The 24,193-nt window shown below is 36.7% G+C and overlaps 1 long non-coding RNA gene across 1 annotated transcript in view; it reads left to right on the top strand.

The window, feature by feature from the left end:
- Nucleotides 1-4,145: 4,145 nt before the first annotated feature.
- The window catches only part of LOC120537115, a 64,341-nt gene continuing 44,293 nt past the window's right edge, over nucleotides 4,146-24,193 (top strand). Inside the window, exons 1-2 of the long non-coding RNA XR_005635263.1 lie at nucleotides 4,146-4,209; nucleotides 9,789-9,835. This is a non-coding gene — a long non-coding RNA (uncharacterized LOC120537115). The remainder of the gene's footprint in view (nucleotides 4,210-9,788; nucleotides 9,836-24,193) is intronic.

The raw sequence follows: 24,193 nt of genomic DNA, 5'->3' as shown, positions 1-24,193 counted from the left end.
GGTTCCTGATTTTAAAAGGACCTTCATTTCATACAGTGTAGCACAGGCTCAGTTCAGTTTTTCTTGATCTTCCGTATTCTGCTATATTGCTTACTGTACATTAAAGATTTCTGTTTTGTCCACATATCCTCAGAATGAAATGGTAATTTATCAAGCAATAGCTCTATGAGAAACTAGACAACCTAGCAAACTGCCATTAAATAACCAGTATTTTTAAAAGTGTGGTTACAGAGCAGAAAAGAAAGAACTTGTTGTAGAAGAGAAAAACTGAACAGAAGAGTCAATAAGTTTTGAATGTTTAAAAAAAAATGTTATTCTTATATAGAAATATAGTATTTCTACAATGTGAAAAGAGTTATGTGAAAGCTATACCTTTAAGAAAAGTATAACAAAGTACAATTCCTCCATCTACTCAGCACATGTCACTCTGTCACCCGTTCAACTACAAACTTTGTTCCAACCACCCTGAAAAGTAGCTATAGCACAACAATTAATGAAAATTGTTGAGATCTCCTAAATATCTAAAAAAGATAACCGAGTTTTGCTCAGTGGGTAAAGAAGTGCTAACATAATTCTAATTACTCCATTTGTACATTTCTTTAAATGTTTAAGATATGGCAGAATAAAAAATGTGAATTTGACAGAAATCTGTATTTTATTATTTTCATCATACATTTAATAGTTGTTTAAGCATTGTGATGGGTGTTTTTTCCAACTGCTAAGAGAGTAATTCCATCTAATAATTTTTTAAATGAACAACCTTTAGTACTACGAGAAAGGAAGTAGGCAGAAACTTTAAAAAGATGGTGGTTAGCCATGTCAATGGACTGTATTTGGTAGCATATGAAGAGCAAGCCACCATAAAGCACCTGTCTCAAAAGGACCTTCAGCATCTAGCATCTCTAAAATATTAAAATGGATAATGTTTTCTAGAATTTCTCAGTACTGGTTCTAAATGTGGTTATCTCAAAGAATGCACATTAGAAACTGAGCATGAGTGTAAAACAGCATTATGCGGTTTGAACTGAAGGGATTTCAATTGATTAAATTTTACAGAGACACAATGGCAAATCACCAATAGTCAGTGTTTGCTTTATATAGATAAAAAAAAAATTCAAAAGAAACATATATATAAAATGGTTTTATTTCAGGTGACTACCTGTTGAAGCTCATCGAGAGAATGCCAAGAGTGTGCAAAGCAGTAATCAGAGCAAAGGGTGGCTATTTTGAAGAAACTAGAATATAAAACATGTTTTCAGTTATTTCACCTTTTTTTGTTAAGTACATAACTCCACATGTGTTCATTCATAGTTTTGATGCCTTCAGTGAGAATCTACCAATGTAAATGGTCATGAGAATAAAGAAAACACATTGAATGAGGAGGTGTGTCCAAACTTTTGGCCTGTACTGTATATATCAAATTGCAAATAATGTATCAATATAGATAATATTTAGATATTTATTTAGAAAGGCTTCAGATTGCAATTACATAAATGGAAGCACACACTTTCAAATGCATTTTATAATATTTCCTTATTTAAATATGCAACATGTCACTTTTCCAAAACCAGAAATCCACTTTGCTGAGTGATGGAAATATAGAAAAGGTCCACCACTCACTCATATACTCGCATTTTCGTAATCAGCATGACTGACAGTCTCTGGAATAATTAATTTGAGGAGACAAATACAAAGTGTTTTATTCGTGTCCAAAATCCTATTAAAAATTTTGGCAGTCCAGCACAAGACTGAAATGAAATCGCAGTTATAGGATTATAAACAAAAACAACCAGACTTTTAAATGCAGATGACAACGAGTGACAAAAAAGACATTGATGTAGGTGTCCTCAATGCAAAGGTTTTTATTTGTTCTTCAACTTCAAGCTGCAGTGTTTACAGAGGGCATAAAGAAAAAGAAAAGCATTCAAATAAAGAAATGCTGTTTTCTAAAAAATATTTAAGTGAATACAGCAGTTTCTCAGCAGAAACCTAATCCGTTAGCATTTCTAATTTAATATATATTTACTTATTAAAATGTGACATCCATCTGAGTGACACAGATCTCGCTTTGTGTTGATTCATTTATTGGAAAAGGTTATAAATGTTTGAGTTAGAAAGAAAATATTCAATCCCACAACTATTTTCCACAAAATTATACAGTACAAGGAATCAAACTCTGATTCAATTGTCTAATGATTTCTCTTTGTTCTCTACACAAGTAGTGCATTTTATGTTATTACGTCTGCTGACAAATGTCTTTTACTTTAATGACTCCAAATTGGGGAAAATTCATTGAATATAAGGATTAATCTCAAAAATGCTTTGGCTGAAAAGCTATTTTATGATTTGTTGTGTGCAAAACTTGTGACTTATAGTACTGTAACTTTAGACGCTTTTCAGTTGAATTCAATGTTTTAAGGTAAACAAGCATTATGTACACCACACACATTAATTTCCAAGATATTTATTTTTATTTATACCTGCTCACAACAGGTGTGACTGATTTGTTGTTCAGAGATTCAAAATGGAAAAGAGATTAAAATTACTCATAGTGTACACATCAGGTATAAACAATGCATATTTTACACACACACACACACACACACACACATATATATATATATATATATATATATATATATATATATATATATATATATATATATATATATATATATATATATACACACAGAGAAAGAAAGAGAGAAGGGGAATGAGAGAATGCAGGACAGCAATGGCAATGCTGTGTTAGAAGGGGTGTGAGCTGGACCTGACACAAAAATGGGCAGTGAGGAGGTCTCAAAGGAAAAAAACTCAGATCCTTCTGTTTGAAATGTTAAGAAGGAACCCTCTCATAAATTATAAAAAAGCTGATTGCATCTAAGATGCTTTCTCACATTGAGGTCCAATATGGTAAAACAATTGTGCCAGTGATATTAAATAGATTTCAAGTTTTTGGTCAAATTTTGATTTATTTCCAAATATATTCCAATAAAACCCAGACACTATGCCATCAGTAATAGACAAAGTGGTGGCTCTCTGACTAAAGGATCTGGGATGGTAACTCCAAAGCTGCCGGTACAAATCTGCATTACAAATAGCTGACCCTGTGCTCTGACCCCAAAACTCTATGTGTCTCTGAAGTGTATGTTCAGATGGGCAGAAAGAAAGATCTCACTTCAAGATGCAAAAAAGATGCACAAGCGCACAAAAATAAAAATGTATGCAAGAAAACTAAACCACACTTTAATTATATAACTGAAGCCCTGAATAATAATTCCAGGTTTAAGATCAAATCATTTGAAGTCAACAAGCGCAGGGTTAATAATGAAGCAGCATATGATAATCAAAGTATTTCGAAACAAATAAATAAGATGTGGTGAACAATTTATTAAGGAAAGTTATAACGTGGTAAACCTAGCAGCACATGTACAGTAAGTAGACTATGGGCAAGATGTGCCTAGAGCACAAGCAGCTTGTGTTTTAATACTCTGGATCTGAATGCATCTACGAACATTAGCACTTTAACACTGCAGTCTGATATATCAGTATTACAGAAGGTGTTTCTTCTTTCAAAACGATTTTCCTGTTACAGTAGACTCAATATTTCAATCCTTTGTGTCTAATTATATCTAGCAAGCTGCTGAGTATATTTTCTAAATGTAAACCTTGGAGAAAAAACACATCTGCAAAAGGGCTTAAGTATTTCTAAAAGCAAGATTTTGAAACTCTTGATCGGATAGTAATACTGCTAATTATAATAAAAGAAAAGCGATCTATTTATGTAGAAATTAATTTAGTCCATTATATTCCACATCTTTTTCTGGTGTGATCTGAAGCTTTCTCTTTATTCATAAAGAATGCGTTGTACGGGTGAGGGGGTGTAGTTGTGAATAAAGTGATTAATATACAATAAGCTCTTTTGATATTGAAATGCTTTGCAAGACAAAAGCTAACAGCAAAAAAGCAGATTAATAAAATGTGCAAAACAATCTCGCTCTCACGCTGTCAATAATTTGTACCTTCAATATACCCTTCTTCTTATGTGCATGTTAAGAGTTCTTTTTTTTTCATTCACTGCATTTTCCCTGCGAGGGCGCACATATTCTCACAGTGCGTACATACCATACATTATTATGAAAAGCCGTTGTACCAGCCGTGAATCGCTGCCGTCTCCTTAAAGGCCGGCTGCCGTGCCCAAATCCTAGCGTAAGTCAAGACTTCATTTGGGGGGTTCATTTCTCGTAATAAGGGGGATTTCAAGGCACCCGTCTTCCGCTCGAGACCTGTCTTGCGACACGCTGCAAGGCGAGGCGCCGGGACGCGTAGCGCGCGCTGCAGTAATTGGCGCCTTTGAAGAACACTAGAGGAATTCCCCGAGGCGCGCGGCTCTCTTCATATTCCATTGTGCCGCTGTGGGGCAGTCACAAGACGCAGACAAAGGCAGGCGGTTTCGCGAGAACCTCCAGGACCTGCGTTTCCATTTATTCAGTACAAATATTTGCAAGGACTTGGTGTTTAATTAGTGTAGCGAGCTTCAAGTGTTTCTATCTGATGAGCTAAAATGGTAACAGACGCTGACCCTTTTCCCTTCTTTTGATGTAATTGCAGGCATTTCGAAGACTAAAACTCGGGTATATTCATAACGTAGAGGTGATGCTGCTCCTTTAAAAGTGAAGGCTGTGTGGTACGGATTCGACCCAATTATCATGCACATATTGCGGCATCCATTGCTTTTTTGAATTTCTTTGTTATCAGGGTTTTTTTGTTGTTTTTTTTGTTTTTGTTTTTTGTTTTTGCAAATGAAGAAACCTGAGTTGTCCTTTGAAATTATTTGCGGTAGAATTATATTCAATTAAACGTATACGATCCTACCGTTACTGTTTTGCAATTGCAGTGAACTATGCACACATGCGGTTACTGAAAATGTCACTGCTTGCGCCCCTAGTCACACTGTAGGTATTGAAGTGAAGTGAGAGACCGTTTTGAATTTACAGGCCCGTTGTTGCAGTCTCAGTGTGCGTCCTGCCTTAAGGTCCTCTTCACATTGTTCACAACTAAAAGCTGTATGTAAAATAAAAACTGGATTATTATTGAAAGCACTTTCAATAACAATTATAAATATAAATGGAGGCAATGAACTGTGAGATTATTATATAAGTCTTATAATTCAATTTATTCTTCTGTAGTACTGCTCTTGGTTATCAGCTACACTGCACTGCACCAATTCTGTAAATCCATAATATCCACCCTCACATTTCTAAATTTGATTTTTCAGTACTATGACACATACGACTTGATCCACTACAGAGAGAATGTTCAAGCACTATAGACAGTGTCTGAGTCAGGAGTCAAATGAAGGCCATTAGAACACTAACCACTGCAACACTGTGCTGCCCAGAATGACACCCATACCATTGATCCTTTATCAGTCTTGCATGGCTCAAAGTTGCTAGGACTGGGCAGGAATGATCCTTAGAAATGACACTGCTCCATCACAGGGCACACATAAAAACTATTAACAGTCCCACACTGAAATATCAATTAACTAAATATGTATTTATTGAGAACTTAGGGTGGAAATGGAGTGTGAGGACAAAATGCATACAAGGACCCTGCCAATAATCAAACCCAGGTGTCTGGAGCACTAAACACTCCATCACTCTGCCAGCCAGGCTATACCGACACTTTTGAAAGTGTACTGTATTTACACATCAGACAATATATTTTTAAGGATATGACGAAAAGTAAAGCTACTGCAGTCAAATGTAGCAGAAGTTCAAACCTGCAAATTGTAATGTTGCAAACACCCTAAATACATTATTATCATCCAGGGATGTTAATTCTTGGCTTCCTATGATGCTAGAATACATTCTTCATATTCAGTTCTTGAAATTCTTAGGCCACTTATGCACCTGCTTCAGGCATTCTATAAGAACACAATGGCACTCCAGTAATCAGATTTGAATTTTGGCACTACCATTTCAGAGAAGAGGAGAGCAGGGATTGAAGTTTGGTTAAGGAATTCTTCTTTTTGCCAATCTACTTTATTTTAGTGCTGGTTCTTTCTAGCCATTTTGTTCCACAATAAAATGTATTTAGGAAAAGTAAAATAACATATAAATGTGAGAAGCTAAAAAAAAGTTGCAGTACTGTATACATAAATACTCACTATGTGGCACTGCTGCTGTTTCTTCCAAATCTATGCATTTTTAAAGTTTTTGGTCATTTTAAAGAGAAAGTTAATTTAATAGATAATTGCTATTTCTTATAGCATGTTTTCTTTTTATGCTTTGAGTGAGGTTTCCTGATGATGAAACAAGGTGTGATAAAATTAATCTTTCTGTTACATTATGCTCGTGCCTGTCAACTCACCTGTAGGCTAAGGAAAGCATTATTTACACACATTCATTGGTATTTTCTCCATTAATTCACTTAATCCAAAATCAAGCTAGGACAAGCTCTTGATGGGTCACCAGTCCACTGCAGGGTAAAAAAAAACTGTATTAATAAAGACTATTTATAATATTACCTTATCCTGGGATTCTCTGTTTCCAGGGTAACCCATTATCACCTTTATTCTAGTAATTGTGTCCTTTATGCAAGTGTAAGTGATCCTGGCCATTTTGATTTTGTTTAGGATTCTTGCAGTGTGAGGATTTGCTACTATACATACTGTATATCTATTTGTGCATTTTCTCAGGCCAGAAAAAAGTGAGAATGTGATGTGTACAAAAGGCAACTATGTGCCTGTAAATATGTCAATGTTACCTCAAGTCTTCATACAAAATGGATCCATTTTGGCCTAAGTACCTTGACCCTTTTCTTGTTAGTTATTCACAGAATTCAGCCATGTTTACCTTACCTTACTTAAAATGACGAAATTCTATGTCTGATTTCAGTTTCTACATACCAACCGCTTTTGTGTTGATTTAAGGGTAAGCTTCTTATTACTAAATGAAACTTTATCCTGCTATTCTGCCACTCTCATGAAACAATAGTGGTGCATGTGCACCTATTTGTGAAAAGCAATGTACATTTTTAAAGGCCCATAATAACCATTTTATGGTTAAAACTTTGCAGTCTCATATACTTTATTCCACTACCATGAAGTATATGCCAGTTTTCACCTGTGGTCACATTGGATGGAATTAGCTATTTTAATGCTGTATTATAAAGCATATAAAGGGTGACACCATGCCAAATGATTTTCTGCTTTATATATGAAGGACTTGCATTATTCAGATGATCAGAGATATAGTAAGACTTTTTCAAGTGCATAATTTATATAGCTCCACTTTATGCTGAGAAAAGCATGACTAAAGCAGTAGTGAGTATGACTGAAATTGTACCTATTTCTGGTTACTTACTGAAACTGTGTCCAGAGAAGAAAATTAATAAAAAATGCATTTATCCACTTCTGTCTCATTACTTAAACTGCAGGCAGAAACTGTTTGCAGTATTGGGAAATGAATGAAAAAGTATCCTAGGCCCAGTCATACCTGAAAATATGTTTTGTCCTGAGCACTGACTGAGTGTGCAACTAAACCTGTGTGTTCCTTAATTATATCCAGGGAAGTGAGTGAAATTGCAACTGCTGATAAATGCAAGTGGATGCAACCTCAGCTGTTATTTCCCATTCTTGACATCATAAATATGGATGTCAAGCACCGGTCGTTAGGAAGAAAAAAGACACAATGACAGCTCAATCATTATTAAACACTCTAATGCTCATATATGTTCAGTATATTGTGTATATGAGTAGGTATTAGTGGCTTCACAAAATACTGTATATGATTCACAGGTGATCTGAGAAACATACCACAATGTACCATTTTGGAATTCAAGTAAGCAATAGCTTTTTACAAATGTAAAATTAAAAATTGCACATTAAAAATGTTAGCAGAAACAAAAATAAAGAACAGTTGTGTCAGTTTATCCAGTACTATGACACATTCATACAGTATTTCTATTTTATCCTGTTTTGACATGTTGGCAAGGCACTGGAATATAGAACAAAAAACAACCATGGGAGAGCCACCAAATCATCACAGAGAACACAAGAAATGATTCAGAGTCACCATTTAACCTATCATTTATGTCTGTAGAACATGGGAGGAAACTAGAAAACTAGAAAAGCTGGGAGGCAACAGTAATACAAATATGGTGATTCAAATGTTATACTCATGTCACACTGCCAATTTCAGGATATGCATCCATCTCTAGATTTAAACTACCATACTGCAAGCTGAGAGAAATGTAAGCCTGCAGAAACACAGTGTGACACAATTCTTATTCATTAATACTGTAATTATAGTCTCTAATGTAATTTATAAAACATGATCCAATAAAGGACAAAAGGTACAAACATCACTCACTGAGAGGCTCAATGTAAATATAATTCTGTGAATTTGCAAGGTTATTTGAATGTGATATGCACAAACAACAAACAGGAGCGTTTCTGGCCTTAAAGGTAAAGTTTATGAAAGGTGTGTGAGAGGCAGAACGTGAAGCAAAATTTGAATGATCTGAGATGAGAATGACAAGGTGAATGTATAGAGTGTCACAGCGTGTGTAGAAGGCAAATGCTCTGTTGAAAGACTTGGTATGGAAGCAATAGATGTTATGCTGAGGACAACGGACCTAAGTGATTAGGCATGAGGTGCAAAAGGCAGAGGATATTTGAGTGAAGAGGTGTACCAAAATAGATGTGGAAGAGATAAGGTCTGCATAGAGGCTGAAGAAGATGGAGTTGGAGGTGGTGATAGATGACATGAGTGGAGTGGTTCCCGCCCCAAAGGCTGTCCATAAGCACAGACAGTAGAGGAAAAAGATTTGGAGTCAACCATTTAAATTGTTTAAATTGGGTAACTGGATGTTAAATTAACTATGACTTTTTGAATATGATATAAATTATTATGTTCACAGGGAGCTGAATTTAACTTTTTCCTATATTTAATATAAACAATTTCCGCACAATGTCTCTATCTATCAACACCTTTTATAGGTCATATTGTTATCATGACAGAAAAGTTATGTCTCTCTCTCTCTCTGGCTGCACAGAAGCATGTGTACAAACATGTATATGTTTATTTTTCATTTTTATTTTCATTGTTTTATTATTCAGTGCTTAATTTACAAAATAAAATAATACTAGTATTATTTTAATAGGATTAATAATAATCTCAGCTCTGTTGTAACCAATACAGTTTTATTTATTATTTTGCTTTATAGGAAAATATTGCAAAATTGCAAAAAATTGACCTGTGAGTAATGTAAATACATAAGTTGTAAACTTGTTAGGTTATCGTTTAACACCATTTGACATTTTAATGAAATAGAGAAAAAATAGGCTAGCGTTTCCAAATTGATACTACTCTGTTATAAAATGCATATTTATAAGATAGAAAGAAACAACATATTTATTATCTCTCTCTATTTTACCCCTGGTAGAGTAAACAGACTGCATTATTAGATTCATCACATTCACGTTGAGCATAGCTGTATATCTGTCAGGCATCAATAGCAGGAATTTAAAAACTACTAAACAAGTGTGCATCCATGTTTAGAATTTCAGAGCTAGGAATACAGCAGTTTGGCCTTGTAAATCAGGAGGAGCCATTTACTTAACATTACTTTTCTGTATTAAGAGTGCAGAATCAGATGAGCATTGTAACTTTGCATTTACTTTCTCAAAATATGTTTGTTTTTTTTGCAAATATTAACTACACAGGAGTGTTTTATTTATTTTTTTAACTTAAGTCTACTTTCATGGTTTTATTATTCAGATCTGGGTGGAACAGTGATTGATTCTACAGCCTCACAACTTCAGCAGGTAGGACTGTCCTATCATTGTTTATTAGCTTTACTGGTGTCTGTTTTTAGTGTATCTGTGTATATGAGTGTTTTCAATGATGGACTGATGTCAAATATAGGATTGTTTCATCCTTGCTAACTTGATAATTCCAAGACAGTATGTGTAATTCACACATTGGAAGAGAGTCAAAATTATATTGCTTTCAGTTACTGCTGTTAAAATTATGCGGACACAATTGTATATATGTATATGCCCCTGATTGATTCACTGACTGATTAATTTGACCTGTGCCAAAAAATTCTTTAGCTACTTGCAGACAACCTGTGGAATAATGATTTTCATCAATTGATTCATGTAATGGCCTTGAGGCCCAGAAAAATCTAACTTTTCCAAAAAGTTAAGTTATTAATTCCAATCTAGGCCAGATGCAGATGGCACAAATGTCTGTGTTTGACAGTACTGTGAAGCTGGCAACTGTAACAGAAAATGGAAATGCCCACTTCTGTTCGTCCTGAAACTCAAAAAAATAAAAGTCGCTTACTTTTTAGGGGCGCACTTCAAAATCAGGGCAACTGACATGTTCATGTAAACAGTACATTTTAATTGACAGTTCCCATTAGCATTTGAAGTGTGTTATAGAAAATAAACATTTAAACTACTAAATTAATAAAGTCCATCCATTCATTTTCTAACATCGATTGTTAATTTCACTGGCATGTAGCATGACATATATTACACTTTTTAAAATGAGTTTTTAATCATGTGTCTTTAAACTAAGCTTTAACATGATAAAAAGTTTGACAAAAGCATTTTTTTTATTTTAATTTTAGCCTTGATGGAAATGTTTTTAAAGAAATGTAGTTATTAAAGTCGTAATCATGGGATTGTTTTACTGTGTTAAATAAATTAATAACATATTTTAAGCAATATTTTCTAATGACAAAAGAAAATATTTTGTAAACATATATAATATAGTTAAAATAAACAAAGAGTCATGCAAAAATTGAAATAATGCATGCCAAAATATTTATTTCACATAATTTTCTTTGTATTTTCTTTTCTCTTTTATCTTTGGAATTACAAACAGTGCTAACAAACACTAGGATTTTCTAAATTATTTAATTCAAAATAAAGCAATTCTATCTAGCAAAACTTTTAATTACCTAATAAACAAATAAACTCATACATGTTTTATTCCTTTGTTTGTATAATTTGATTTGTTAAGGGTGTGTGAAATTTAAATATTAGACAATTGATCTAATCCTTAAAATTTCCTAATTTAGTATTTCTATATTTTTGTAGTTCACAGAATAACAGCTGTTGTCAGTGGTTAGGAATTAGGTCACTGTGCCAGCAACACTAATCTAAGCGGGGGGGGGCGGATTGGCTAACATGGGGGCAGATTGGCTAACATTTACTCGAGCCGATTAAAATGTAAAGATGTCAGTTTTGGTAAGTTCAAGTCCTTTGAGTATCTCGCCGTTGTTATCCATGGAGATTCTCAAGTTCTAGTACTATCCGTGTATAGACCTCCTAAATATAACGCGTGTTTTTTGAGGAATTCTCTGACTTAATGTCAATTTTAATTACTAACTATGACACACTCCTAATAGTTGGCGACTTTAATTTTCATATAGATAATCAGTGTGATCTAAAAGTAAAAGAATTTATGAACCTCCTGGATTCTTTTGATTTGAGACAACTCATAAATCAGCCTACACATAAAGCAGGTCATACGTTAGACTTAGTGATTACTAAAGGACTGAAAGTTGATATAAAACAGATCATTGATATTGGTCTATCAGACCATTTTCTTCTACTTTTTAATATAGAAATAATGATAAAAAACACTCATGAGAAGCATATTGTTAAAAAACGCTTCTTTGACTCGGCAGCAGCTTTAAAACTTACAAACATTTTAAGCAATCAGTCCGTTTATAGTGCCAGCTATAATAGTGAGGATAATGTAAATAGTAAGGTGGAAAGATTTAATACTAAAGTGAGAGCTGCTGTTGACATAGTTGCACCTGAAAAGACAGTTAAAAATCTTCTAGCATTGTTATACCATGGAAGACCCAAAGAGTGTCTGATTTAAAGAGAACATGTCGTAGAGCTGAGCGTCAATGGAGGAAGACTAAACTTACTATCCACCATGAAATATTAAAAGTCAAAATAACAGAATACAATAACACTGTCCGTCTTGAGAGACGCTGCTATTTCTCCAAGATTATAAATAACAATGCTAGTAATCCCAGAGTCTTATTTTCTACAATTGATCGCCTACTAAACCCAGGTAGCTCAAAGGAATGCCTCCTAAGTGCTTCCAGTGAAACCTGTGAGGCTGTCGCTGTATTTTCAATCAAAAATTAATGATATTAGAAATAACATAGTATATCCCTCCAACACTAAGGATCCTCCTAAACCCCAGCATCCTGTTATAAACAAATTAAACTCTTTCACTAGGATAGATTTACCTGATTTAAAGAAAATAATCTCTCAATTAAAACCCTCCACCTGCGTCCTTGACCCAATACCAACAAGGTTTTTCAAAGAAGTATCAGGCGTGCTAATTGATAATGTTCTGACATAGTAAATTCGTCACTAGATACTGGGGTCTTCCCAGACTGTCTTAAGACTGCTGTAGTTAAACCCCTACTTAAGAAACATAATCTTGACCCTCAGCTCTTGAAAATTTTAGACCCATCTCTAACCTGCCTTTCTTAAGTAAAGTTCTGGAGAAGGCAGTCATTATGCAGTTAAATGACCACCTAAATAAACATGCTATTCTTGATAAATTTCAGTCGGGTTTTAGAACAAATCACAGCACAGAAACTGCACTCGTTAAAGTAGTAAATGACTTGCGGGTAAATGCAGACAGAGGCCATTTATCTGTTCTCATCCTCTTAGATCTGAGTGCTGCATTTGACACCATTGATCACAACATTCTTAGAAATCGCCTTAGTCAATGGGTGGGCCTCTCTGGCAGTGTCTTAAATTGGTTTGAATCCTACCTGACAGGGAGAAAATTTTTGTTAGTTGTGGGAATTACAACTCAAGACACATGATATCCATATGGTGTTCCACAAGGCTCTATCCTGGGTCCGCTGTTATTCTCAATCTACATGCTTCCGTTAGGTCAGATTATCTCAGGGCACAACGTGAGCTACCACAGCTATGCTGATGACACACAGCTGTACTTATCAATAGCACCTGATGACCCTGATTCTATTGATTCACTAACACAATGTCTGACTTGTATCTCAGAATGGATGAATAGTAATTTTCTCAAGTTAAATAAAGAGAAAACTGAAATTTTAGTGATCAGCAATAATGGATACAATGAGGCTATTAGAAATAAACTGGATACATTAGGATTAAAAGTCAAGACGGAGGTAAAAAGCTTAGGGGTGATTGTTGACTGTAATCTGAATTTTAAATCACATATTAATCAGATCATTAGGACAGCATTTTTTCACTTAAGAAACATAAGTAAAGTTAGACCTCTTATATCACTGAAAGATGCTGAGAAATTAGTTCACGCGTTTGTTTTCAGTCGACTAGATTACTGTAACGCACTCCTCTCAGGACTACCCAAAAAGATATAAATCGTTTGCAACTAGTGCAGAATGCAGCTGCTAGAATCCTAACTAGGAAAAGAAAATCCGAACACATTTCTCCAGTTTTGATGTCACTACACTGGTTACCTGTGTCATTCAGAATTGACTTTAAAATTCTGCTTATGGTTTATAAAGCCTTAAATAATCTCGCCCCATCTTATATATCGGAATGTCTGACACCTTATATTCCAAATCGTAACCTCAGATCCTCAAATGAGTGTCTCCTTAGAATTCCAAGAACAAAACTTAAAAGAAGTGGTGAGGCGGCCTTCTGCTGCTATGCACCTAAAATCTGGAATAGCCTGCCAATAGGAATTCGCCAGGCTGATACAGTAGAGCACTTTAAAACACTGCTGAAAACACATTACTTTAACATGGCCTTTTTATAACTTCATTTTAATCTTAATTTAACTTAATCCTGATACTCTATATGTTCAATTCATCAAAATAACTATTCATGGTGGCTCTAAAATCGTACTGACCCCTACTCTCTTTTCTGTTTCTTTTTCCGGTTTCTTTGTGGTGGTGGCCTGCGCCACCACCACCTACTCAAAGCTTCATGATGCTCCAACAATGATGGACGGATTAAAAGGCAGAAGTCTACGTGACCATCATCATCATCAAGCCCTTCCGTGAGAATCCTAAATCCAAAGAGGACTGTTTCATTTATGTTAGGTAGAATGCCCAGAGGGGACTGGGCGGTCTCATGGTCTGGAATCCCTACAGATTTTATTTTTTCTCCAGCCGTCTGGAGTTTTTGTTTTTCTGTCCCCTGGCCATTGAACCTTACTCTTATTCGATGTTAATTAATGTTGATTTATTTTGTTTTATAATTGTGTCTTTCATTTTTCTATTCTTTAATATGTAAAGCACTTTGAGCTACTGTTTGTATGAAAATGTGCTATATAAATAAATGTTGTTGTTGTTGTTGTTGTTGTAAGCAAGTCCATTCAGCACATAGGCGTTAGGAACTGCATAGGCACTCTTTTAATTTGAAAATTTATAAAGCTAAGGGTTGTGTCAATATGAAACCAGGGCGGACTGTATTCTAGAGACCCTCCTCTATTGGAAACCGACCTGTCTTTTAAGATTGACGTCACTACATTAGCAACACTAACTCAAACATGCCCTTTCTCCACATATGGATAATTGCTGGGCACTTTTCTCATCTGAATATCTCAGAAACTACAGATTGTGTCAACATGAAACCAGGGTGGACTATAATATGGAGAGGAGACCCTACTGTAATATAAAGAACAGATATTTGATATCACTGCACCAGCAGACCTAACCAAACCATGCCTATTTTTTACATGAACTGTCATTCTGGATAGGCTGTTTTCTCCTTAGAATATCTCAGACTCTAAGGATTGTGGCAGCATATACAGTGGTGTGAAAAACTATTTGCCCCCTTCCTGATTTCTTATTCTTTTGCATGTTTGTTACACAAAATGTTTCTGATCATCAAACACATTTAACCATTAGTCAAATATAACACAAGTAAACACAAAATGCAGTTTTTAAATGATGGTTTTTATTATTTAGGGAGAAAAAAAATCCAAACCTACATGGCTCTGTGTGAAAAAGTAATTGCCCCCTTGTTCAAAAATAACCTAACTGTGGTGTATCACACCTGAGTTCAATTTCCGTAGCCACCCCCAGGCCTGATTACTGCCACACCTGTTTCAATCAAGAAATCACTTAAATAGGAGCTGCCTGACACAGAGACGTAGACCAAAAGCACCTCAAAAGCTAGACATCATGCCAAGATCCAAAGAAATTCAGGAACAAATGAGAACAGAAGTAATTGAGATCTATCAGTCTGGTAAAGGTTATAAAACCATTTCTAAAGCTTTGGGACTCCAGCGAACCACAGTGAGAGCCATTATCCACAAATTGCAAAAACATGGAACAGTGGTGAATCTTCCCAGGAGTGGCTGGCCGACCAAAATTACCCCAAGAACGCAAAGACGACTCATCCGAGAGGTCACAAAAGACCCCAGGACAACGTCTAAAGAACTGCAGGCCTCACTTGCCTCAATTAAGGTCAGTGTTCACGACTCCACCATAAGAAAGAGACTGGACAAAAACGGCCTGCATGGCAGATTTCCAAGACGCAAACCACTGTTAAGCAAAAGAACATTAGGGCTCATCTCAATTTTGCTAAGAAACATCTCAATGATTGTCAAGACTTTTGGGAAAATACCTTGTGGACTGATGAGACAAAAGTTAAACTTTTGGAAGGCAAATGTCCCGTTACATCTGGCGTAAAAGGAACACAGCATTTCAGAAAAAGAACATCATACCAACAGTAAAATATGGTGGTGGTAGTGTGATGGTCTGGGGTTGTTTTGCTGCTTCAGGACCTGAAAGGCTTTCTGTGATAGATGGAACCATGAATTCTACTGTCTACCAAAAAATCCTGAAGGAGAATGTCTGGCCATCTGTTCGTCAACTCAAGCTGAAGCGATCTTGGGTGCTGCAACAGGACAATGACCCAAAACACACCAGCAAATCCACCTCTGAATGGCTGAAGAAAAACAAAATGAAGACTTTGGAGTGGCCTAGTCAAAGTCTTGACCTGAATCCAATTGAGATGCTATGGCATGACCTTAAAAAGGCGGTTCATGCTAGAAAACCCTCAAATAAAGCTGAATGACAACAATTCTGCAGAGATGAGTGGGCCAAAATCACTCCAGAGCGCTGTAAAAGACTCCTTGCAAGTTATCGCAAACGCTTGATTGCAGTTATTGCTGCTAAGGGTGGCCCAACCAGTTATTAGGTTCAGGGGCAATTACTTTTTCACACAGGGCCATGTAGGTTTGGATTTTTTCTCCCTAAATAATAAAAACCATCATTTAAAAACTGCATTTTGTGTTTACTTGTGTTAAATTTGACTAATGGTTAAATGTGTTTGATGATTAGAAACATTTTGTGTGACAAACATGCAAAAGAATAAGAAATCAGGAAGGGGGCAAATAGTTTTTCACACCACTGTAACTTTGCTGAAGCATCATAAAGACGCTCCTCCATTTGGCATATGTTTTGATCATTTAAGATTACAGCAGTATTAGCAACAGTAACTCAGCTATACTTACTCTGTCCATATTGACTTGGGTTGATTTAGTATGTGTAAATTGGTTCCGGTATGTTTATTTGTTTTCATATAGATAAGCAGATATATAGAAAGATAGAACTTTGTCCCCAGGTGGAAATTTGTCTTTTTGCGTAAGCCATTTGCATAAATAAATAGATAAATTCATATATAACAATATGTAATATACTCTCACACACATACACCTTACAGTTTAAACACATACCAGAATTGCTTAAAAGAAATAAAACTTCTGACTTAATAGTTACAGTCACAGTGGGGCATTATGAAAGCTGTTGGTGTAAAGAAGTTGTGTTTCTTGACACTCTTCTGATGAAAGATTCATTGGCCAAATGAATTGGCCTCAGTGTGTGTCAGACAAAGGATGTGCATCATTGTTCATAAAGCCACTACTACCTCCAATGGGTTCAGAGTTCATCCTATATACGTGCTTACCTCTTAATCGGTTTGTTAATTCAGTAAGCCTCTGTTTAAGAGATGTTACCAGCCAAGCACATCACAGCATTATAAAAAGGTACTGGCCAATACAGAGTTGTAGAATATGTAAAAGATGTCATCACTCAACATTGAAGGAATGTAGTCTCCCAAGAAAAAACAGTTGCTCTGCCCTTTCTTATATACTGTAGTTCCTCTGTGTTATGAGTCCAGTCCAATCTGTCATTGATATGGGCCACCAATTACTTGTTGCAATACACCACCTTCACATACATTGCTTAACATTTTATTGAAAATCCATATATTTTTTTTTTTGTTTGAAAACAGTAAGCAATTGAATAGCATTGGAAATCTGTTATTTGTTATCTAACAAACTAACAGAAGGATACTGATTAGGATATTAAAGAGGAAGGATCATGAATAAATCTTGATTACCTAAAAAGCAGAAGAAAGGTGCAATATTTACATTTTGAGGACAGAAGAGACGAATCTAAAAATACTGGAATAAATTGATACTAAAAATTGTATGTGAAATACGGATCAAAGACTTTTGACAGTGTCTTAAATTGATTTGAATCCTACCTGACAGGTAGAAAATTCTTTGTGAATTGTGGTAATTATAACTCAAAAGACACATGATCTATACTAATAAAAGGCAAAGGCAAAGACTAATAAAAGGTAAAGACTCACTGACTCATTCACTCACTCACTGACTGACTCACTCACTCATCACTAATTCTCCAACTTCCCATGTGGGTGGAAGGCTGAAATTTGGCAGGCTCATTCCTAACAGCTTACTTACAAAATTTTCGAAATTCTACGCGTAATGGTCATAACTGGAAGCTATTTTTCTACATATACTGTAATGGAGTTGAGCTCGAAAGCCGTGGAGGGCGGAGTTTCGTGTGACATCATCACGCCTCCCACGTAATCACGTGAACTGACTGTCAACGCAGTACGTAGAAAACCAGGAAGAGCTCCAAAAAGCGCTTAGGAAAACATTAATTATATAATTCAGAAGGCAGCGAAACAATAAGAAGCGAGTGAGTGACATATACAACCATATTCATGAGTGCTGCTACTTCGGAAACAAAGCACGGTGTAAACCTAAACTTTAAATTAAGTTCATAGACAGGCTGCCGCTGGCGTTTGTCATGCCCACGGGTAATGCGGGATACAAGTTTAATGAGAGGATGCAGGATATAAACGAGAGTTTTGATCGCTTTGTAACTAAGTTAAAATTGCAGGTGAGGGGCTGTGCTTATGCAAATTCCGAGAGACTGTGTTTGTGGGGGATTGACAGTTAAGGCGGTGGGGGAGTCACATCATCATCTCCCCTCCCATTCATCTCATTTCGCTCTGAGCTGCGCACTGCAGCTAACGCAGTGTTACGACTTTGTGACGCTGCCACCAAATACTCACAGAAAACTCCACAAGTTAATACACATGCTGTGTCTAGAGTTTCTCCACACTGAATCCTCCAGGCACTACTTACAAAAGGTTACATTGACAATCGTGGTATTTTTAAAATAGTTCCTTTTCTTAGCACAAGCACAGCTGAGAAGCTTCGATGCATGTGCTCCATAACGCGTTAAAAATCACTCATTTAATCACAAGCAAAGGGGAACTTCTGTCAATGCATGATTTCCTGGTAAACCGATTACATTGATCAGCGCTTCCCGATTCATTTTAGCCCCGCACCCCCTTGGTTTGAGAAGAAGTATGAAAAAATATGAGGTTAACACAGAAAAACAGATCACCAATTGAAGCTTTCTGAATAATCGATTCACCATCAATAATTGTTTTGGTAAAGCCATACTCAGTGTAATCCTCCTTCCATTTTATAATTTTTACACCACTAGCTATGATTAAATGTACGGTAAAAAAGTAAGAGCGAAGTGAGGGTGATTTATTCAGGCAGGCAGGCGACAGCTCAATAGCTCGAATTTGGATATAAGTAGCTTCTATTTAGTCGCCAGAAATATCGTTGTTAGGAATGGAAGTTGAATTTAGTCTTTAAATTTCTATGGTAAAGAAAAAGTTATGCAATGATGACTACATTTAACTATATAAAGTCAAAACTTGTATATATAAAGTCATTCGAGAATATATAAAGTTAAAACTTGAATATATAAAGTCAGCGCTGGAATATATAAAGTCAAAACTTGAATATATAGCCTAAAGTCATTCCCAAATATATAAAGTCAAAACCTGAGTATATAAAGACGGCGTTGGAATATTTCAGAATATATAAAGTAAGCGCTGGAATCTATAAAGTCAAATCTTAAATATATAAAGTCTGCGTCAGAATACAGGCTATAAAGTAAGCGCTGCAATATATAAAGTCAAAACTTCAATATATAAAGTCAGCGTCGGAATATCCATCCATTTCCCAACACGTTGAATCCGACCACAGGGTCACGGGGGTCTGCTGGAGACAATCCCAGCCAACACTGGGCGCAAGGCAGGAACCAATCCTGAGCAGGGCACATGCATCATTTTCAAAACATTTACCGAACAGTGTTTTTTTTATTTATTTTTCTGAATACGTTTTTGTTAACTTAGTTCAGTTCAGAGTCGTTTCAATCAATAGATTTTGACTTTCACTTTATGTATTCAGGAATGAGTTTATATACTCCGATGTTGACTTTATATAATCAGGAATGACTGGCTGAAATTTGGCAGGCTCGTTCCTTACAGCTTACTTACAAAAGTTGAGCAGGTTTCATTTTGAAATTCTACACGTAACGGTCATAACGGTCGACAAAGTCCGCCATGTTGAACTTTCTTATTTATGGCCCCATCTTCACGAAATTTGGTAGGCAGCTTCCCTGCGCTAACCAAAACTGATGTACATACTTATTTCGATGGTATGACGCCACTGTCGGGCGCCATATTGAACTTTCCAACATCACTAATTTTCCAACTTCCCGTGTAGGTAGAAGGCTGACCCCATCTTCACGAAATTTGGTAGGCGGTTTCCCTGCGCTAACTGAAACCAATGTACGTACTTATTTCGGTGGGATGATGCCACTGTCAGCCGCTATATTGAACTTTCCAATGTCACTAATTCTCCAACTTCCCGTGTAGGTAGAAGGCTGAAATTTGGCAGGCACATTCCTTACAGTTTACTTACAAAAGTTAAGCAGGTTTCATTTCAAAATTCTACGCGTAACTGTCATACCGGTTGACAATGTTCGCCATGTTAAACTTTCTTATTTATAGCCCCATCTTCACGAAATTTGGTAGGTGGCTTCCCTGCGCTAACCAAAACCGATGTACTTACTTATTTCAGTGGTATGATGCCACAGTCGGCCGCCATATTGAAGTTTCCAATGTCACTAATTATCCAACTTCCCGTTTAGGCAGAAGGCTGAAATTTGGCAGGCTCATTCCTTACAGCTTACTTACAAAAGTTAAGCAGGTTTCATTTCGAAATTCTATGTGTAACGGTCATAAAGGTCAACAACGTCCGCCATGTTGAACTTTCTTAGTCATGGCCCATCTTCACGAAATTTGGTACTTATTAGTACTTTGGTACTAATTAGGTAGAAGGCTGAAATTTGGTACTTATTTCGGTGGTATGATGCCACTGTCGGCCGCCATATTGAACTTTTCAATGGTCTTTGTTACTTATGGGCCCATCTTCAAGAAATTTGGTACGCGGGTTCCCAACGCTAACTGAATCCTACTTACGTACATATATATGTCCATAGCCTGCAGCTCGGTCACCGTGTGAGGCGGCGTTAGGTCCCCCATCCCAACGCCTCCCACGTTGTTGGCTGCCTACCTATATAAGGCCATCCGTCGCTCCAGTCTGTACATTCCCTTCCTTGCTTCGCCACGGGATTCACGTCTCCCTGCTGATAACTACAGCCTTTTTATTTACAGCCTTCTACCTACACGGGTAGTTGGAGAATTAGTGATGAGTGAGTGAGTGAGTGAGTCAGTGAGGGCTTTGCCTTTTATTAGTATAGATATACAGTGCATCCGGAAAGTATTTACAGCGCATCACTTTTTCCACATTTTGTTATGTTACAGCCTTATTCCAAAATGAATTGAATTAATTTTTTTCCTCAGAATTCTACACACAACACCCCATAATGACAACGTGAAAAAAGTTTACTCGAAGTTTTTGCAAATTTGTTAAAAATAAAAAATCTGAGAAATCACATGTACTGTACATAAGTATTCACAGCCTTTAATCAATACTTTGTCGATGCACCTTTGGCAGCAATTACAGCCTCAAGTCTTTTTGAATATAATGCCACAAGCTTGGCACACCTATCCTTGCCAGTTTTGCCCATTCCTCTTTGCAGCACCTCTCAAGCTCCATCAGGTTGGATGGGAAGCGTCGGTGCACAGCCATTTTAAAATCTCTCCAGAGATGTTTAATCGGATTCAAGTCTGGGCTCTGGCTGGGCCACTCAAGGACATTCACAGAGTTGTCCTGAAGCCACTCATTTGATATCTTGGCTGTGTGTTTAGGGTCGTTGTCCTGCTGAAAGATGAACCGTCGCCCCAGTCTGAGGTCAAGAGTTCTCTGGAGCAGGTTTTCATCCAGGATGTCTCTGTACATTGCTGCAGTCATCTTTCCCTTTATCCTGACTAGTCTCCCAGTTCCTGCCGCTGAAAAATCCCCCCACAGCATGATGCTGCCACCACCATGCTTCACTGTAGGGATAGTATTGGCCTGGTGATGAGCGGTGCCTGGTTTCCTCCAAACGTGACTCCTGGCATTCACACCAAAGAGTTCAATCTTTGTCACATCAGACCAGAAAATTTTGTTTCTCATGGTCTGAGAGTCCTTCAGGTGCCTTTTGGCAAACTTCAGCCGGGCTGCCATGTGCCTTTCACTAAGGAGTGGCTTCCATCTGGCCACTCTACCATACAGGCCTGATTGGTGGATTGCTGCAGAGATGGTTGTCCTTCTGGAAGGTTCTCCTCTCTCCACAGAGGACTTCTGGAGCTCTGACAGAGTGACCATCGGGTTCTTGGTCACCTCCCTGACTGAGGCCCTGCTGCCCCGATCGCTCCGTTTAGATGGCCGGCCAGCTTTAGGAAGAGTCCTGGTGGTTTCGAACTTCTTCCACTTACGAATGATGTAGGCCACTGTGCTCATTGGGACCTTCAAAGCAGCAGAATTTTTTTCTGTAATCTTCCCCAGATTTGCGCCTCGAGACAATCCTGTCTTGGAGGTCTACAAACAATTCCTTTGGCTTCAAGCTTGGTTTGTGCTCTGACATGAACGGTCAACTGTGGGACCTTATATAGACAGGTTTGTGCCTTTCCAAATCATGTCCAATCAACTGAATTTACCACAGGTGGACTTTAATTAAGCTGCAGAAACATCTCAAGGATGATCAGGGGAAATAGGATGCACCTGAGCTCAATTTTGAGCTTCATGGCAAAGGCTGTGAATACATATGTACATGTGCTTTCTGAATTTTTTTATTTTTAATAAATTTGCAAAAACCTAAAGTAAACTTTTTTCATGTTGTTATTATGGGGTGTTGAGTGTAGAATTCTGAGGGAAAAAATGAACTTAATCCATTTTGTAATAAGTCTGTAACATTACAAAATGTGGAAAAAGTGATGCGCTGTGAATACTTTCCGGATGCACTGTATATATATACCCCAATCTACATACTGTCAAGTAAACGAACCACATGCCGTGGCGCAACACAAGAGGCTTTGCCTCTAGGGCCGAGGTTCGATTCCCGGGAGGGGTGCAGTAAGTGTGTACGCCTGATGAGCCCAGAATTAGTGTGAAACACGTGCCGCGTACTCTTTGCATTATTTGACAGTAAAACTATTTCAATATATATATATATACACATATATTATATATACACACACACATACATATATATCAGCGCTTCCCGATTCATTTTACCCTCGCACCCCCATGTGACGGACGATCCCGATTTCACACCCCCTTGGTTTGAGAAGAAGTATGAAAAAATATGAGGTTAACGCAGAAAAAAAGATCATCAATTGAAGCTTTATGAATAATGAATACTTTATTCACCATCAATAATTGTTTTGGTAAAGCCATACTCAGTGTAATTTTCCTTCCATTTTCTAATTTTTTTGCGACTAGCCATGATTAAATGAACGGTAAAAATAAGAGCGAAGCGACAGTGACTTATTGAGGCAGGCAGGCTAGAGCACAATAGCATGCAGGCTCGATGTGGTGCATGTCAAGTCGATCTAAAATGTGCGATCAGATTCGAAAAAATATATCTTTTCAAGTTCTATTTGGATATAAGTAGGTTCTATATAGTCGACAGAAACATCTTTGGTAGGAATGTAAGTTGAATTTAGTCTTTAAATTTCTATGTTGAAGAAAAATGTATGCAATGATAACTAAATTTAACTTGCCTTCCTTCCAAACATATTTTTGTCGACTAAATAAAAATTACTTATATTTAAAATTTAAATAGAACTTGAACAGATACTATAGTTCATAATACCCACGCAGCACTAAGTGCACGTAAGAGCGGGAGTCATCCATTTTAACAAGCAGCGTGTTGCACTGATACGAAATAGCCTGCCCATTTAATTATTTAGGAATGGATAGATAAATTAAGATTTTGTACAAATAATATTTTTCATTTTTCTTCCTCGATTGGTTCTGGCACCCCCAGCAACAGCTGCTCGCACCCCAAAGGGTATGCATATATATATATATATATATATATATATGTGTGTGTATATTGTCGAAGAGAAAACATTATTATTTAACTCACAGATATCAATGACTGTGTTTTGAGTTGATCATGCTGCAGAGAGCTATATGATTTGTTCCTGATTTATGCAGAAAAGGAGTTGGGCTGTGTGCACAGCATTAAGGGACTAACTTTTATCATTTATAAGAAATGCTATATATATAGCAAAATACCCGCACTTCGCAGCAAAGTCATGTGTTAAAGAAGTTATGAAAAAGAAAAAGAAACATTTTAAAAATAACGTAACATGATTGTCAAAGTAATTGTTTTGTGTATTTGGCGGCAGCGTCACAAAGTTGTTTTCGTCTAGCTGCATCAGAAAATGTACCACAACGTCCTGACACGCCTCCTTTTTACTGTTTTCTCACAGCTTGGATTGGTGCTGTCATAATCGGTTTGAGTCTACATATATATATATATATATATATATATATAAATATATATATATATACTAGCAGAATACCCGCACTTCGCAGAG

This window comes from Polypterus senegalus, chromosome 10, assembly GCF_016835505.1.
Source record: "Polypterus senegalus isolate Bchr_013 chromosome 10, ASM1683550v1, whole genome shotgun sequence".
Lineage (NCBI taxonomy): Eukaryota > Metazoa > Chordata > Cladistia > Polypteriformes > Polypteridae > Polypterus > Polypterus senegalus.
This window is presented reverse-complemented; position numbering and strand designations above follow the sequence as displayed.